This window comes from Wyeomyia smithii, chromosome 1, assembly GCF_029784165.1.
Source record: "Wyeomyia smithii strain HCP4-BCI-WySm-NY-G18 chromosome 1, ASM2978416v1, whole genome shotgun sequence".
In the NCBI taxonomy this organism is placed as follows: Eukaryota; Metazoa; Arthropoda; class Insecta; order Diptera; family Culicidae; genus Wyeomyia; species Wyeomyia smithii.
In genome coordinates, this window is record NC_073694.1 from 8460734 (window position 1) to 8480003 (window position 19270).

Sequence of the window (19270 nt, forward strand, 5' to 3'; positions counted from 1 at the left end):
TCCAAAAGTATTTAGTAGCCTTGAAAAAGTCCGATTGCTGCAATTGCAATTTTCATTCAATTATTGCATAAATGCTTCATGGTCAGATATACCCGCTGCAACTGCTACGCTATTCGTAGCCATGTCACAGTTGTGGCCGCTATACGCTGCCATTGGTATCCGCTGTCCCTGCATCAGCTGCTATCGATGCTGAGATCCGCTGCAACTAGAGCGCTATCCAGTGCTACGCCACAGCTGTGGCCGCTATCCGCCATCGCTGGTATCCACGGCACAGCTACTGCTGCTGCTAAGGGATGACTGCTGTTGTCGGTGTGTAGAACTATTATGAGCGGCTTCGGCTGAAACAGGCTCTTATGTAGGCCAAATAGCATATATTCAATTGCAAGGTATATAATCAGAGGTCGAATTTTTCGTTTTGACAAGGCTTGACTATTTTCAATAGTACAATAGTTTGAATAATAAAATTACAAATATCTTCATTTGGGAAGAATCTTAGAAGATTTTCCATTCTATTGCTGCAAGAACGAAGGAAATCCATCGAATACTAACCGATTTATTAGCATTTGAAATTGGACATATTTTTCACTTTTTTCGGTTTTAGATTTTCATTTCACATCCCTATGTAGCCGAACTTCCTGAGAGAAGTATCCTACTTCAAAAGTAAATTTTTCAACCTAATTCATCGAGCAAACCCTGTTCGGGAACCATTTCTGCAGGGTTTAAACTAGCTAGAAAAATGCACCAGAATGCTCGGATTATTAATGTTGTCATACATTTAACTTAGTTGAGAGAGTAGGCTTCTTGTGGACTCACGACTTCTCTATTTTCACGTTGTTTACCCAAGTGATTTATTACAGAATGCAGAAATAGTAATGAATGTTACAATAGTATATAATTGATTATATGGCCTAACTCTAACATTCTAACAACTTCAGATATTTTTTTAGAGTTGTTTCATGGAAATAAGTCCTCCACAAAATAAGTATAATAAAAAACTTGGCACTCAAACTTTATGTACAGTTTTAAATGGTATTCCCGCTGATACCCGCGCTCATTCAAATACTGAGATGTTCCCTCGTGTTCATAGAGACAGGAACAATTAAGTTTTCTGGGCGATTTTCGCCTGCACGTTCACAATATCAAAAACAAAAACGAGCGAGCGACGTGCGGGCGGCCATTTTTTAGTAGCAATGTTATCTTAGAGCGCCACTCATAAAATTGAAATTCGAACTAACTAAATATTAGAAGCCGTTAGCATACCTTAACTTTGTTTGATATATCTGGATCGTGAAGTTCGAGATTTTTCGGGGTTTTCTTTATAGACATATGTTATAAGTAGCGGTAAATCATGTTTTTTTTAAGATTATTTGTTAAATTTCTCCAAAAATCACCACGTACTGACTTCATATCCAAGGAAGAGTTTCTCAAAATACTATACTCTACAAACTTCCTATAGACATCATTCTTCTATTTTGCTCTCTTGAGAAGGTGGCGACAGCGTCGCCCTAGCGGTAAAAAATTGACTACAAAGTCATTGCCAAAAGTTAGCCAATAGTTTCAGGATCAACATTCGAGAAGACATCGTTCATCTAGGAGGTAACCCTTAGTAGTTATAATTTCGCCCAGATGTCAGTCCTATCCGACCACTGAGCGTTGACCAGAAACCTGAAAACGACTCCAGGCGAACTGGATGTCACCATCTCAATTTTGTAAAAAATGTCGCCTGGGGTCGTTTTCTGGTCACTGGGCGTCATCCCGGGTCCGTACATATTCATATTGGTTGTTATTGGACCATGTTTTATTTAATTGTTTAACGGTCACTAGAAGCCCCAATTGAAAGTGTTCCGGAGGGAATATTTCGAGAGCCTATCACCGAAATACTCAAAACCAAACAAATGGCCTGTGAGTAATTTTTTGTACATACTTTGAATCAATAATTGTTAGATTCTATTTTAAATATTCATGAAATTCTTCAGTTGCCGAAAAACCGGATTCCCGGGAATGACAGAATTTCTTCGGAGCACTGCTGACACTAATTTGAAAAAAGGTAAGCTACTAAATCTTTTGGTTCTAAAACGATCGAAATCGGATTGAAATTGCAAAAGATAAAAGAATTTTATTTGTGGGTTCCCGGTTATCTTTAGGGAATCTATGCGAATCCTATGGTTGCCAAGGACGGGACGTCAGACATATTGAATAGTCCATCCTCGTTAGTGTCAGTTGTTGAAATTCGAAATTCTGTTCGCATATTCGAAGAAGTTTTGTTCGCATTCTAAGAAGTTGAAGCAACTTCGGCTCGATGCTAGACAAAGTTCATGTTCAGTTTACTTCGTTGATATATATGTTTGGTTTTTTGTTTTTCTGAATCATATCAATTCAGATCAGCGGAAGTCAAATTTGGTGTTTGGTCAATATTACTTCCAGACATAGGTTTTTTATAACTCCCGAACAGAATTGACACGTTAAATGATTAAATTAATGAGCACACTGAGGAAGAGATAGCTAAGTTTAAATCTGTATTTCCTCAATTAGATCCACCGTCTTCTCAGAAACGCAATTTGATCCAGAAAAGGAAGCAAGTTTGTCATTCTATCTCTCGTTAGGGAACATTCATAAACGACGTAGCATTTGAGTGGGGAGGGGGTTTTGCAATTTTGTGACGAAAGGGGAAATACGTAAAAAAAATCTACGTCATTTATGAATGCTCCCTTATGTGTAGAATATTCGTTATGATGTTGATTACGTTCTTTTAAATTATTATTTAAAATATTATTTAAAATTTAAATTTAAATTATTCAAAATACCTCTACAGTCGACCTCTCAACGAACAAAACAAAAAAAAAGTTGATTACGTTCTTCAACTTTATTCAAAAAAGAGACAGACACATTACGACACATTTCACTCAAAATTATGCTATACAGTCAGGTTTTTGAAGTAGAATACTTCTCTCAGGAAGTTCGGCTACATAGGGATGTGAAATGAAAATCTAAAACCGAAAAAAGTGAAAAATATGTCCAATTTCAAATGCTAATAAATCGGTTATTATTCGATGGATTTCCTTCGTTCTTGCAGCAACAGATTGGAAAATCTTCTAAGATTCTTCCCAAATGAAGATAATTGTAATTTTATAATTCACACTATTGTACTATTGAAAATAGTCAAGCCTTGTCAAAACGAAAGATTCGACCTCTGATTGGTTGTTATATGATTGCCTCCCAAGCACGGTCGACAGAATCATATACCTATATAAAAGCCTGTTTCAGCCGAAGCAGCTCATAATAGTTCTAGACAGCAACAACAGCAGTCGTCCTTCCTTAGCAGCAGCACTAGCCCTGTGGTTGGTCACCACGTCTCAGGAGCAGCACGGTTCTTCTCAGTGTGTTGTCAGACTGCCATTATTCCCTCCGTGTTGGGGCAGCATGAAGATTGCCATTAGGAAGTCCAATTTTGAACATCAAAATGCCTTTTTCAAGGCAAATAAACAAGTCATTGAAAGTTAGTAATTTTTGACAACGCAAGCAAGCATTCTGTCGCACCCGTCTAATTCACTGAATGTGCAATAGCTTCCACAGTGCATGTAGTCCGTGTATCTTAATACCCCCACTGTTAGGGCTGCTCAAAGGTTGAGATCAGCAACCGATTTTGAACCACAAAATGCCTTTTTCAAGGCAAATAAACAAGTAATTGAAGGTTAATAATTTTCTGGCATCAACACAAGCAGACATTCTGTGCGGGATGCAATCAAATTCTGTTGTAGTTGTCTAATTTTTACTTAGTTTAGTTAACCCCCCACTGTAAGGGCAGCGCAAAGGCTGCAATCAGCATAACCGACTTTGAATAACAAACTGCCCTGTTAGAACGCATTCACAAAGACAGTTAGTTCGACTATGCAGAGCTAATATGAAGTCGATTCAATCAATCAGCATGAACGGAATTTCGTCGTCTCCCAGCTGCCGAGTTGCAACATGATGGAACACGCAACAGCGAGGAAACGAAATCGCTTGATGTTACAAACCACAATAAGATACGGGTTAAAACCGTTGCGTGTGTGAGAGCACCATCGGTGTTTATTCGCTGGATACAAAAATCAAATGCGAATTGTGGAATAATTCCTCTGAAGAACATTAGAAAATGGTTAAACTGAACAGAAAGGTGTGGCCTATTGCGTAGCACCCTCCGGCTATAAAAGAATGTTTCTGGGAAAACTAGCTACATTCATTAGTCGGAAGGTGAGCTGGATGGACCGTCCACAACGTTGACAGCAGTAGCAGCAGATATCAGCACTCAGTAGTAACAGACAATAGCAGCGGGATGCGCCTGTGGCTGCCTTCAAATTAAACAAATCACTTGCCCTGTGGTTGGTCACCACGTCTCAGGCCTCTGCCAGGCTGAACGCCAACGCGAGCGATCGGGAGAGTATTTTGCCGTACATCAGCCGGCACTTCCTCTAATGGAAAAGTTGGATCATTTTGTTCAGAAGAATATTACTGTCGGTAATATTACACAGATGCGATTGCATTATATCCGATATGGAATTGAACAATTGTTCTTTTGAGGCATAATAAAACACTTAATTTGAAGAGTTAATAGCTTTGGGTACCAGCAGCAGTATGGTAACAGCCTCAGCGGTAGGTGCAGCCGGTACTTCCCTAAGGCCTATGTTATATGTACAGCCGTAAGTAGAGCTGTGTAAAAGTATTCTACTTCAACCTTGCGGTCTTGGCTTTGCACACAACCCTCCTGTGATTTTTTTTACGCGGAGGATACGTTACCCGGTAAAAAACCGCGTAAAAAACTCATTAATGAACAAATTCGCGTGAGAAAAATGGTTGATTCGAAAATCCGCGTAAAAAATACGCGTTCATTCAAAACACCCGCGTAAAAACCCCTGGTGAAAAACAAAACGTGTAAAAATATTCTGTCCGTATCGCCGAAACGATTCTCCGACACGATTCTGACGCCGATTCGCCGAGATTCTCTGTTAGTTACGAATGTGTGTATGCGAAACCGAAAAATTTCCCGAAATGTAACCTGAAGATTCCTACATTTAGATTATTGAGAAATAGATGAAAAAGTTTTCCATATGCGATTCGAACAGATTCTGTTTGCATCGCAAAAACGATTCCTCTCACGTTTCTGTGTCCTGCGAATTCTTACTCAGAATTCTCTGCGAGTTAGTTAGGAAATCCAGGTTGGTTAACAAATTTTGATAACTGTTAATCCAGGTCCCTGCTGCGACCTTTCAGCTCTGGCGAGGACATCCCTATCTCACCATTCTCGGGTACAAGTAACCGTTGTAAAGATCCGGTCCCAAGCTCGATGGAAATCTAGGTCCAATGATATCTTAGGAAGGTGTCGGTAATCATGTTTTCTTACATATAGGGCGGCGTATAACTGCGTCTGATTCGGAGCCGACGGCTGGGCTATGGAATGGGGTGTCTCGCCAGTTATACCCAAGATCGCGGTCCTATGTAAGACAGTATGTAAAGTACCCATCCGTGAACAATTTGAAGGTAAATACGCCAATAGAGGGGGGATAATGACTGTCTGGCAAAAATTTCATCTTTGAATTCAAAGAACCGACCATGTACATTTTGATTTTTTGGGCCGAAAATAACCCCCTGTGGATGTGAATCCCAGCTGGCCTCGAGGTACGATGCTGGCCTAACAAGCCAGTCGTCGTAGGTTCGAGTTTCGACCCGGGAGAGACTGTGAGAGACCCGCAATTGTCCTGTACACCTAATAGTTGGCTGCTAAGTTTGTGTATAATAAACAGAAGGTCGAGTTTCGAATCGGAATGTAGCACCAAGGCATTGCTTTGCTGAATACCTTGGGCAAAATTTCAGCCTAATAGCCTGATAGTTTAGGGGTACCTCAAAGCGCTCAAAGTTGTGATTCTTTGACCCTCGAAAATCATAGTACATAAAATTTAAAAAACCAAAAAAAAAATGGATGTCAAATGACTTTAAAATGCATAAAACGTCGAAAACTGGTGTTATCTAAAAAATTGCCCGAAAATCGACCGTCTGGGGTTAAGCCTTTTATTGAAGAATTATCTTTCAAAGCTTGCTCTAAGCCACATGCAAAATAGTTTAATGTTCATGTGGCACTTAAACTAGATTTTTCATTGGGGTGAGTCATTTATTTTTCACTAGAGTGGTCCCGAAGAAACAATTACAATGAAATTTATTGCTATTTGTATCTATTAGCTCGTAGAACATTTACCTTAAATCTGCAAAAAAACTGTGTCAGATATTTTCAACAAGTAGAGAGAAATGCATGAGCAACTATTAGTTCGATTGCTTTTTTCAATTAGGTATCACATCATTTTCTCCTTGCTGAAAAATAATGTATTAGAATACCTCCACATACCTCCACTACCTCCTTTCAATAGTATTACATTTTATGTATTTCGTTGTTGCCACCACCCTTACGAAAACTAATTGGTCCATTTTTATGGTACATCCAATATAAGATGTAGAACAGGCAAATGAATAGGAGCTTTTTTTGCTACCAAACCACTACAAATTCAATTTTATTTGTTTTTGGGACCCCCATAGTACAAAACTAATCCAGAGAACTCGGTTATCCGGAGTGAAAATTGCTTTCAAACTTCGGATAATCGAGTCCAACCTGTAAACCTGTGAAAAAGTGATCTTTTCATTTTATTTTTTCAACAATTTTTGTTCCACCCTACGTCGAATGAATAATCCACCCTAATGAACTATAATGAATGTGGCGCCAATTTTTATTACACATGTTATTTGGAGACACTAGCGATCAATTTCAGAAAATAATTTCTAAATTTTCCAAATTCCGCTTGAAAAAACGACTAAGGACTAGAGTCGATTTTTTCAAAAAAAAATTTTCGGATGGCATCAGATCTCGACGTTTCATGCATTTTCAAGCTATCTGGTGTTTGCAATTTTGAGTAAATGTTTTGAGCTTAATTTGTTTTGTGAATACGACTACTTAGAATGTTGCCTTTTGCAGCAAGATTATTGAGGAAATCAAGGACTTTTTTGAGCGCACAGTTTGTTTATAATTATATTAGCTGAATGTACCCGGCCTTGCTCGTGTAAAAATTTTTGCTTTTTCTATAATTTTCAATATTTCCATATATTTTTTCCAACCCATCATTTCAAATAATATTTTTATTTTAGTTATAAACTTGCTTATATACCACCTTTTTCGTTGATTAACAATCGATGCGGAGGCATTCCAGCTGGGTCGAGTGAGTTCAAAAATTCCGTTGGAAAATGGATTGCCTCATCAGCATTTTCGACGGTATCGATTAACTTACAATAAACTCCAATTAGACTGAAAATACATAATCAATAGCCTAAGCTCGCCTCTGATAGTTAAAATTATTGTTTGCTATGTCTTCTTGTTTTACTTTTTTGTGTAAACAATATCAATATCATCCTTATAGTTGAACATCAGTCTTCATGAATTATTTAACAATTTGGAGATACGGGGACTATCTCCACATTTTCCTCAAGTTTTGAATCACTTCTGACCTCTGAAGCTAATATCATGAAGTATTTGAATATTTTTCTTCTTGAATTTGAAAATAGCTTTGAGTTCTCTTTCTAGAAATATTGACATTATTTAACCGTTTTTCTCAGTTTTACACAGCTTGACAGAAAGCAGAAATCAAAGATTTCAAAACAACGTTTCAATATTACGTCCAAGCCTTCTTCTGTATTCTAGTAACCTTTCCAGAAAATGTAATCCACCATGTACGATTTAAGAATTTGCGCCGGACATAAATATTTGGATTCTGGACGTCATCTTGATATCAAAAATATACATATTGCAGAGCATATGTTCGTTTTTTATAAAATTCTGAAGCCGGAAGTCACCATATTAATTTCAAAAAATTTCATTGGACTTTTATTTCTGGTTTCTAAAGGTCATCCTGGTTCCGGAAATACCAATGTTTGGAGGTTTGTAAACGTTTTCCACAGTTGTATACAGTTTCCCAGTAACCAAAAGTCGCCATCTTTGTTTTAGAAAAACATCGGACATCATATTCCGGTCCCTAGACATCAACTTCGGGCCATGACCGACCGAGGGCATGAAAAATATCGTACCTTTCCAAAAAGTTCCCCCAATGCATGAAAAAACTTGATTTTCTGACCAACTAAGACCCCCTCCTCCTTTGGGGGTTGCTCCTTCCTCTTCCCAATATTGCTATGACCACTTCCTCTGTACAAAGAACACGCAGGGTAGAAGCACCGGTTTTGGCCATAGCACTAGTTTGGCCATGATAGAATAAAATTGATAATTGTAAAAAAAGTAGCTTAGATTACTCCTAATTCAAAATCTCCTATTGAACCTGCTGATACTATTCAACAAAACTATTACAAACTTAACCACATAAATATGCGTATTTTAGTTTTGATAAAGGAACTAACTATGTTTCTCCAGTTCGCTATACAGCCTAACGATTAGGTAGTTTGCAAAGTATTTTTCATAGAGCATAACTTTGTTTAAATCTGCCCATTTTTTATAACTAATCTTGTTACCAGCATCAGGCACAACTTACTACAGTACATGGATAAAAAAAGTAGACATTTTGGTGTGATTTTTCTGGAGTTTTTCGGGCTGATATTTTAATCGCATGAGATATGTGAAACTACAAAACTGGTTTGGGATTAGAAAGTCTCCGTTTATTCAGATTATTTACAAATCTGTAACTTTATTAGGGATTTTCGGCTCATCAGTCAGCAAGCATTGGGAAAACGAAAGTGTCGCTACTTCTTCTCCAACGTTTCGACCATTTATTTTGTCTTTATCAAGGAGTCTGTAATATAGTGTACGTACAAAGGTGTGGTTTTGTCTTCAAGTTATACTTATTTCGTTACTTACATTAGCTCTTCGTTTTGTGGTCATGCTATTGTCTATGTTTAAATTGAAAAAAGTTACTGTTGTTGCAGATATTGTTCTCAGTGTCACTGAAAAATTGTTCTACTCGATCGCATAGGAATTTACATGTTATACTAATTTGTACGTCTGTTTGAAAAATTGGATTAAATAGATTAGATTACGCTGTTCGATTTTTGTCGTGTACGTTTGAAAAAACTTATTGCATTTCAGTATTCCGCCTAAACTTTCAACCAATATGGCTACCCTGAAAGCTCTTCTGTTATGTTCGTGCAGTTCGTGTTGTCTGCTATCTGACGTCTATGCGTTTCATATTGTTTGTCATTGCTTGTTGTGGTACGGAATAAACCAGCATATATGCAACTAAGTCCGTCGGTATCACTTCGTTTGTTAACTGTGTTTTCGTTTGTTGTTATGTGACATATTTCTAAAATTGGTACTGCGGTTGTGTTTTTATGTTGGTCAAGTATTTTGACATCATGTAGGGTAAATGTGTGTTTGTTTTTAATACAGTGGTTCAATCGTGCCGTCTTTTCACAGAGTGTGAATTTTGAATCATTTATGTTGGTGTCGGTGTTATATAATTTGCCCTGCTAGCCATGTGTGAATATAATATCATTATTTAGTTTGATTATTATATATACTGGCCCTTTGGTTAGTTCAAAAACGAGGATTTTCTACTGTTACAATATATCTATATGATAAAGTCAAAATATAAAATAAATTCGTGTGACTTCAACTTTTTCGCGAATTGGCCACAATCAAAGCAGGTTGGATGTTTTGAAACAATTCTCTAGAAACATTTGCACGAAAGCCGATTTTCGGCTGCAAACAGACGTCACTACGTTTCAAAAAAGGCCAATATTTGGATATATATGATCGATTTTCGTATGACGACGTCATTCCGATTCCGAAAATACCCATGTTGCCAAGTATATAATTCAATTATAATGTTCGCAGATTACCGGAAACCGGAAGTCGGCAACCCAAGTTTCAAAGTATCGTCAGACACCGATAACCGGTTCTTAAGAGTCATTTTTGCTCCGAAAATACCAACATTGGGGGATTTGTGAGCGTTTCCTACAGTTCTAAATGGCTTCCCAGAAACCGGAAGTCGCCATCTTGGACCCCCTCCTTCTTTAAGGGTGACCCCTCCCCCTATCCAATATTTCTATGACCACTTCCTTTGTACAAAGAACACGTATGCCAAGTTTGGTTGAAATCGGTTAAGGCCTTCGAGAGTTATGCTGGAACATACATACATACATACATACAAAACTTTTCTTTTATATAAATAGATAATAGATAATATAATATAATTGAGGAGTTTTTTCGCAGAAAATGTATGTCGATTTCAGCAAAGTTGCTTCTGGTCGATATGCACTTCGGTATGAAACTCAGTCGCTACGCAGCGCTAGTGTGCACGTAGGGTAGAGTATTTTGAACTTAAGTCAACTCGTGAATACAACAATTTGGAAAGCTGTGATGTGCAGAAAATTGTTCGGTTTTCCAATAGTTTAGTTCGGATTTCTGCATGCGTGCAGAAAGTTTCCATTATTTTCTATTTCAACTATCTCGCGAAATCAACCACCTGGAAAGTTGCGGTCTTCAGCGAAGTTGTCAAGGAAGGTGCTTTTGGTTTATGTACAGTTGCAATCTCTCTTATCATGGTTGATGACATTCTAAAAAAAATCAACGTTTAACTACATAACATGATAAGAGGTTCACATGAAATAAGTGTTGAATTTAATTAAGTGATCAATAACTAAATCTTCGTTTCCTCGACATACTCCCAATTACTCTAGACCATGGACAATGCGTTTCGATTTTTTTTTTTTCATTCATTTTTCATTTGCAGGTCAAAGCATTCAATTTAGTCTCGATTTTAGCAATTTTTCCCTTCTAAAGAAGTGCTTTTATTTGAGCAGGATACAATCAGCAATTCGTACTAAACTCTTGGCCTTCTGATCAATTTTGCGGAAGACCGCAATTTCCTAGGTCAGAATCAGGGGATAAGTTATTGTGAAAATACGACGAGTTTCGTGCTCACCAGTGCCACGCATCAAACTGTCTACCATCCAAAAGCCCGCTCATTTCAAGATGGCTTGACAAAGTATTTTTTTTAATTTTCTTAGCACCAATATTCAGTGGTTAATTTGTGGTTTCGAAATCCAATTTGTGGTAATTTGTGGTTGAGTAATTTCTGAGAAATTTTCAGAAAACTGAGTCAAGCCATCTCTGAAAATGATTTTGCTTCAAATGAATCGGACAACGATGATATATACATCAATCGAAAGCTCTTAATTTGTGGTTCACGAAATTGTAGTTTTTGAGGCATAGTTCATATTAAAATTATTAAAAAACTATTATTTAAATTTTTGAACATTGTTTACCGCTTGTTGTCAACACCGACCGTACGCGGCGCTGGATGAGCAACTGCCGATGTTAGTGCTAGTGGGTTATCTAGAACATATCGACAGTCGTTCATATACACTAAGGTCGTTTTTTACGCGGGGGATGCGTTCCAACTTTGTATGGGCCCGCGTAAAAAACGACTTTTTTGAGTTGCAAATATAACAAAGAAAACCGTCCTAAAACGTTAAAACCTCGTTTGAATATAATAGTGGCCAATCTAGAGACCAAAATTCAATATTTTAAATTTTGAGCATTTACACCAAAAATTGTGATTTTTTTTAAAAAACTGATATATGATCACTCGTGGCCTAAAACGAAAAACGTGATTGAAATGTTGTCGATATCTTGTACCGTTTTTGAGTAATGGAGGAAAGCAACCCGCGTAAAAAAACGCGTAAAAAGCGACCTTACTGTATACGACATACAGTTGTCGCTGCCGTTGAAAGCTTTTTTGTTTTATTATTCAGGGGGTAGTTGTAGTAGCATATTTCTGAGACGAGAAAATATCGAATTTTAATTCTAGCCAGAACTCACACCTTTGGGCATTTACCATGCGTTTCAACCGTTCCCTACAGTTCTAAGGCCCATTCCCAACCTTCAGGCATCATTCAGGGTTTCTAAAATACCCAACAGTCGAATACAGTTCCGTAGTTGGTTACCAAAATATTATTACATTTATCGAAACAAAAAATTGTTTTTTATTATTATCAGGCTTTAATTTATTCCAAGAGTTAAAACGTATGTGCTAATAGATTTTAACATATAACAGATTTTTGTAGAGAAAGACCAGATCACACCCCTAGGTGTATTAATTCAGGTTTTTTTTTTCAAACAATCGGTAAATGGCAAAACTACATTTCCGGAAATGATTCGACCGAAGATCGGAAAAATTACGCTCGCATGTCTACGTAAAACTTCACTTATTTTGAGGAAATTCACGTAAAACACACGGAGGCTTGTCAACTACAAATATCTGCTAATTGATCAACATTTGCATTTCGCAGCAAATCTGCACATATAGCATCCCTGCTGTTTACATACTGTTTCACCTAGAAATACTCAGAGGAAGAGATTCGCGGCGAAAAAAATCGCCAATTCGGCAACTGGGTTTCATATGTCAGAGGGGCCAGATCTTTTCTCAAAGCGCAATGTTGACTAACATTCGACTTGTATAATCGGTGGTGACGGTGAAAGTCCTTAAGAATAGTGAAGTGCTTCACAAAAACTTTTAAGGTGATATATTTTATGTTTATGTTTAATTTTAAACACCTTCACTTATTTTGTTACCTATACACAAGGTTTTTTGAACTCCGGGTAAAAATCACTCACAGCATTCTTAATTCATTCATTGGCAATAGAACAAAAATCGTATAGAAATAAACACGTTCTTTTTTGTACCTGATTGCAATACCTCTCAATGTGGTGTTACCTTTCTTGTTCGTTTGGCTCCAATTTAGACGGTTCGTTCTGCTAACCGCATATCTCTCCCTCTGAGTATCTCTAGTTTCACCATACTCATCGCTACATGAAAGCTTTCTGAGAAAAAATCATCTTGATGGTCTACCAGCGCCGCGTACGGTCGGTGTTGACAACAAGAAGTAAACAATGCTCAAAAATTTAAATAATAGTTTTCTAATTATTTTATTATGAAGTATGCCTACAAAAACTACATTTTCGTGAACCACAAATTAAGAGCTTTCGATTGATGTATATATCATCGTTGTCCGATTCATTTGAAGCGAAATCATTTTCAGAGATGGCTTGACTCAGTTTTCTGAAAATTTCTCAGAAATTACTCAACCACAAATTACCACAAATTGGATTTCGCAACCACAAATTAACCACTAAATATTGGTGCTAAAAGAATTAAAAAAAAATACTTTGTCAAGCCATCTTGAAATGAGCCAAAAGCCCTTGAATTTCTGAACAAAATGGCTAAAAATCGCAACGTTGTTGGATGGAAACACGTGGTTTCTTTATATTCCAGATCAGGGATGTTACGCATGTGATTTTTCAGACATCTGTAGATGCGGATGCGGATATGTGATTACGGATGCAGATGTTTAATGGGGATGTTCCGCATTCGCGGATGCGGATATCCGTAGCATCCCTTGTATTTTATTTTGCTTATTTCATATGACCATGTCCCTCCCCAGTGCAAAAGTTATTTAAGCGAGCAGTAAATACGCAGCATTTGTGGATGCGGATGCGGATATCCGTGACATCCCTATTCCAGATGATGATAGTAGCAACTCTCGTGAGTAGCGAATTCTTTTCAAATGTGTGGCTATTCAGACGCCGAAACCCTCGTGAGACTGCAAAGGAGCCCTAAAGCCAGATCACCTGAGACAGTTTGGAGCAATTATTTGCTGCTATCATCTGTTCCGTAAGTCATGTCAACTTTGATTTCACTGTATATACTCGAGACTCAATGGCCAGCAGACTCGCAACAAAATAACAATATGGAGAATCACTGCAAGAGCTTGGAGTAGTAAGTAACTTGGAGTAGAATGCGTATAATCTACATGAGCTCGTGAAAAACCAGAAGAGTACGTGGGGGATGTCACGATTTGTGGAGCAACCTGTTCGCCTTGTTCAGTTAATTACATTAAAAATAGCAATGTCACGGAGTAACAGCTGCCACCAAAATTTTCCCGAAACAACGAGTTCAGTAGTGAAGAATCACTATGTAGATTTGGCTCCGGAAATGAAGATGGTCCAGGCAAAGGGTTGGGCCATGGATTACAACTACAAAACTGATGGTCGAACTCGACGGAAGTACTGAAGATCATGGAAGAGCAGCTGACAGAAGGGCGGGAGGGGCTCACAGCTCGCAAAGGCAATCAAATGCAACGGGTTTGAGAAATAACTTGGATCCCGTATGATGACCTATTCATATATTCCGTGAAACTATCACGAAATTTCGAGCAGGCTGAAACGGAGAGAGGATAATTCAAGACCTGTAAGGATTTTAGGTTGGATGAGACAAATTGCGTGCATTCAGCGTGCAATATTTTTGTTAATTCGGCGTCATCCAATAAGTGAAGTAATTACATAGATATGCGAAACTATGGTGGTAAGGTGTAAAAGTTTGTCAGTAAGAACAGAATAACAAGAGGAACTTTCCGAAGCCCGTCGAAAAGCGGGTTTGGGTTAGGGCAGACAAATTAATTCGCCTGTTTTTTAAATCGAAAAGACAACTTGCGTGATTTTTTTGAAGATGAAACGATGACAGATGATAGTTTGAGAAAATCGTTTTGGCATTCAATAAAAAACAAATGAGCACCAAACTGGCATATCATGAATCAGTTACATTGCTTGTTTTGCCCATCCAGCTTAAGGTGCATCTATCCTAACCCAGACAGAAACCAGCCTTTTTATTTCGCTCAAATCTTTAAAAGTATTATCCAAACTATATTTTAAAGACTTAAGAATCAATGTCCAATGATTCATATAGCAATTTTACAAAACTCGTTATTCCGGTATGAATTTTGATTTTGATTTCAAATATGTTTGACATGAATATTCAAAACTTCCCACCAAAGGGACACACTCGTCGCAAGCTGCCATGTCAAACGAGCTGATTAATCTCGGAGGAAGCATTCTGAAGATACATTCATGTTCGGCTTTTCGCTGTCAGCCCAAAGGGAACAACAACGTGAACCGTGTCCGTAAACAAGCAGACAACAACCAGCACTTAATATTAGCTTCTTTTTATGACTATAAACGAATAAACTGCCGAATGATAGTCTGTGCAACATACGGACAGACAGAAATGAAATGAAATTTCGAAAAAAAAAGTCAAGAGTCTCTACTCACATCCTTCCAGCCGAAAAAAAAAGAGCAACACCGAGGGAGCCTAATCCCAACCGCGCCGTGCAGTGGATTTGGGTTTTGGTGGACAGGCGGAACGAAGAAACCAGCAGCAGCAACCTCGGGGACTGCTGCGAGACCTTTCCGTGCAGTTTCCTGTGTGCTGTACTCTCCTCCTTCTCTATTCTGCCAATTATGTAAATTTAATCGCTCGCTGTGTGACTTGAAAAGTCACGTCGTCACTTTTAGCACTTCACCCGCGTCGTCGCTGTCGACGTCGTTCGTGTTTTACTCCTTCTCTGTTCTCGCTCGACTTGTGCACCAGGAGGAACTTATGGGCAAATACCGGCACCACTTACCCACACCAAGAGACGACAACCGTACGTAAACGTATAACGACGCGGTTCTACTCGATCGGTGGCAATAAAAAGTGCAACCTCGTAAAACATACAAACACTGAGCTGCTCTCTTGCTGCCACACTACCGTTACCGCAACCGCTCACTTTGTTAGATTTTTTTTCCTTCGTTTTACGCGCTTAAATCGAGTCAATTAATAAATGATACTTAATAAATTTAAATTTTGCACCGTCGGCGGTTACTTTGATCACAATATCCTTTTTTTTTCGCTGTTTTTTTTTTTTTCGAAGAATCACTGCGCGATCGAGTGATATCAACTGGACTTTTTTGTTTAATTTTTATTTTCTTCTTGTGTTGCGGTGGTCGTTACTCCGCTGGTCTCTGACCTTATCACTCAAAATTCATTAACGAGTTCTGACGTTCGTCTGTTTCGTCCGTCCGACTCAGACCGGGAACGCTCGGGTGGGGTAATACGAGCCTTACTGGCTTTGCACCGAACGACCAAAAAAATCCCCGATTTAGCACGCACGCACGTACATACACACACAGAGTCACCAACACACAAAATTGAGTTGACCAACCGAACGCGGAAACACCTCTATTCGCGACCGTACTTATCAGCGTTCAGGAGAATACTGACTCCCTGCCTGCTGGAGACTGCTTTAAGGGTTCCCTAAAAATTCTATACAAAACGTGAAGGCTACGATCGGGAGAGCGAGAGAGTCGAAGCGAGAGAGGAGAGCGAATCTGACAGTACGAGAGTAGAAGATCTGGTACCATACTGACAGTAGGCGCAATATGCTTGTTTGGCATGTTGTCATTCTCTTGTGGTTTTCCCACGATGACGTATTGACAAGGTCACTGGCGGCTTTCCACAGTCCCACCCCCACCTACACCATGGGGGCGAGAGTAGGAAAATTGTTCACCTTTCTCCCAGAGAGAGAGCGGGAAAAAGATGGCATTTTATCTATTTTCACCGGGAGTCAGTCAGTGTATGTATGTATGTATGTTGGTGTGTCTGCGTGTGTGTACACAACGGACGAGAGGCGGAAAATCGTTTGTTTACAATAACAACTAGATCTCTGCTTGTAATGAGTCGTTTCGATGATATTAGAAGTTTTTCTCGATGGCACGTTGCGAGCTTGCTTCCCTTCTGCGCCACACAGGAACAGAAGAGCTAACTTTTGGAACGCAATCTAATTGAAACTTCAAAAAGGATCGACAATAAAGTGAGACGAGCTGTAAGTGAAGTTTTCTGATATGTATGTGAGGGAGGAATATTCTAGACGTAGTGATAATTATCGAACGTTATGCTTTTGATCTTCCGGATTTACAAATACTGGATGGGCGATCAAAGTTAGGGTGTCAGAATTGTTTGGTTGCGACCCTAATCAAACAACAATCGGTTTACTTCAGAGAGCAACCGCATTAGTTGTTGAAAACCTCGAATTCGGAGCATAGATTTATGTTCTTTTTATCGCAACCAGTGCCGCTTGTGCCAGGGTTAAGACCGAAGCAATATTTCACGTTTCTGTTGGTCGTTCCTTAAACTGCTCAGCTCATTACCGATTTTGTTTGGAATTTTATTGAAAGAAGAAAAAATCTAAGTGAATGATTCCCTTGCATGAAATGATTCTAATTTGGTTTCTAATCAGCGATTGATATTATTTCAACAAGCCTTATGAAATGATTCGAATTCCATACCTATACTTTTTGAAAAAGAAAGTTACATGTATAAATGTATTTTTTTTTGTAAAACAATACAGAATGTGGCTCACTTCCCTAACGCAGACATCAAAAGTGTATATCAAATCACTGCACCTCCAGCCAATTGACATCACACTCGGGCAAAACTTTTGACGGAAATATCTTTAGTGCAGCCAATAACTAACATGCCTATATAATTGATGATGAATCACTATTGGATTCAGTTGCAACAGCCTGGCAGTGAAAATACTATGTAAGATCTTTCGCGATTACTTTCATTTGGAGTCTTTCGTCCCCTTTATGTTTTATTTGAAACTAGATTTCATTATTTTTATTAAGTTTATTTCATTTTACTTATTCATATTCTTTCTATTCCTATTTATTCTTTCTTCTTCCTATTTGATTCAGATTCTTCCTCACTCTTCTCTTGATAATTAATCTCTCTTGCTTTTTATTTTTCTCTGGAATATTTTCATCATTCGGTGGCTTTTAATATTTTGCTTTCACTATTGCTTATTTCTGATCCTAATTTTGCTAATTCTTCTTTTAGTAAAATACTACAAGGTATACAGCTCTTATCTTCAAGCATCTATAGTCCAGAAAAGAACCGATTCCATAATCTTCAGTTAGAATTTCGTGCTACAGAACGCTGATGATCGCACCATCGGTAGCATTGAATATTTTGCTTGACCGCGCATAATAAAGTTTGCTCTCCGCTGTGCGCTCCAGTAGCTATGCCAGCTAAAAATTCTGCAGCGTACGATGGTAACTGTTGCTGCCGTATGCAAAATAAAGATAATATGTTCCGCAGTGCCTGGAAGATGACTCGTATGCAGCTCTCGTTTCTCAATGTCGCGTACCTCTAACAGCTATACTCCACTCGCTATTGTGTGACAAACTAGACTGAAGCTGAATTTTTACACGCAGTCTTTTGTATCGAGTTCAGCTTAGATTTTTGCCATGTGGGCGTGGCCACGCAGTTTCGAGAAAGACAAACGGAACAAAACACTTTGTTGAGTCAAAATATGTAGGCAGTGGAATTTACTTCGTCCATGTTATTGTTATCCGTGCTCGGGAAGCAAGCCAATAACGATGGAAATGTATGGGAAAGCTTGACCTTGGAACTTTTCACCTGTTTTCACAACGTAAAGCAACAATGTTAAACAATATATCAAACAATTGTTACACATTTTGTTACACACGATAAATAAATGACATATAAATCACTAAGATGCATTAAGTCGTTCGCTTGCTATCATCGTTTGAAATCTGACGCAACATTTGCCAGTTTCATTTTCAATTTCACAAAATGTAATCTAGTACAGGTTGGACTCGATTATCCGGAGTTTTGAAAAACATTTCGCTCCGGATAATCGAACCTTCCGGATAATCGAGCCATATTTTTTTTATTTAAATTTTTAATATCTGTCATCTAGAACAGTGAATTTTCTATTATAATAAATTGTATACAATGCATGTGCCGACGAAAAAAAAAATAAAAATTGTCTTTAGACTGTTTGTCGGCGTTTGTTATACATATATTATATAATATAAGTATAATACGTAATAATAAATTATGTTATATTGATTAAGATGTAAAAACAAACACTCATGTTTTTTTCCATTTCTTGAGTGACCTATACCGACCTAGATGCTCAATATGGACTACTTTGCGGATTTTAAGTCGTTTTTAATTTCGCTTGATAAGTTTTGGTTCAATAATCCGAGAGTATCCGGAACAGAACCGGGACAGGTCTGCTTGTGGTTCTAAGTACTGCAATGATCATGGCCATCATATTACAGGAATATGTTCCTACCATAATTCCGAAACCGGTTTACCAATAGTGGAACAGAAGTGGAACGGGGCTTGTACCGCTACAATTATGAACAACCCCGAACCTCCCAATGACCCGGAAGACAAAAGTACGTTATAGAAATACAGAAACAAAAAATACTCCGGATAATCGAACCATTTTCTCCGGATAATCGAGCCCCGGTTAATCGAGTCCGACCTGTATAGAAAACAAAGACGTAGTCCTACGTCAAAAAGCTCGATGGACCAACTCGATGTGTATCATGCCAAGATTA

At 38.3% G+C, this 19270-nt stretch overlaps 1 protein-coding gene across 6 annotated transcripts in view; it reads right to left on the reverse strand.

The window, feature by feature from the left end:
- Nucleotides 1-19270, reverse strand: part of LOC129718890 (signal transducer and transcription activator) — a 148906-nt gene that overhangs the window by 73311 nt on the left and 56325 nt on the right. Inside the window, exon 1 of one of the 6 annotated variants that reach the window (XM_055670091.1) lies at nt 15125-16113. The exons of the other annotated variants lie outside the window; for them this stretch is intronic. The gene's annotated coding sequence lies outside the window, so the exon portion shown is untranslated. Of the gene's footprint in view, nt 1-15124; nt 16114-19270 lie in introns of those variants that run through there. 6 annotated transcript variants of the gene reach the window in all.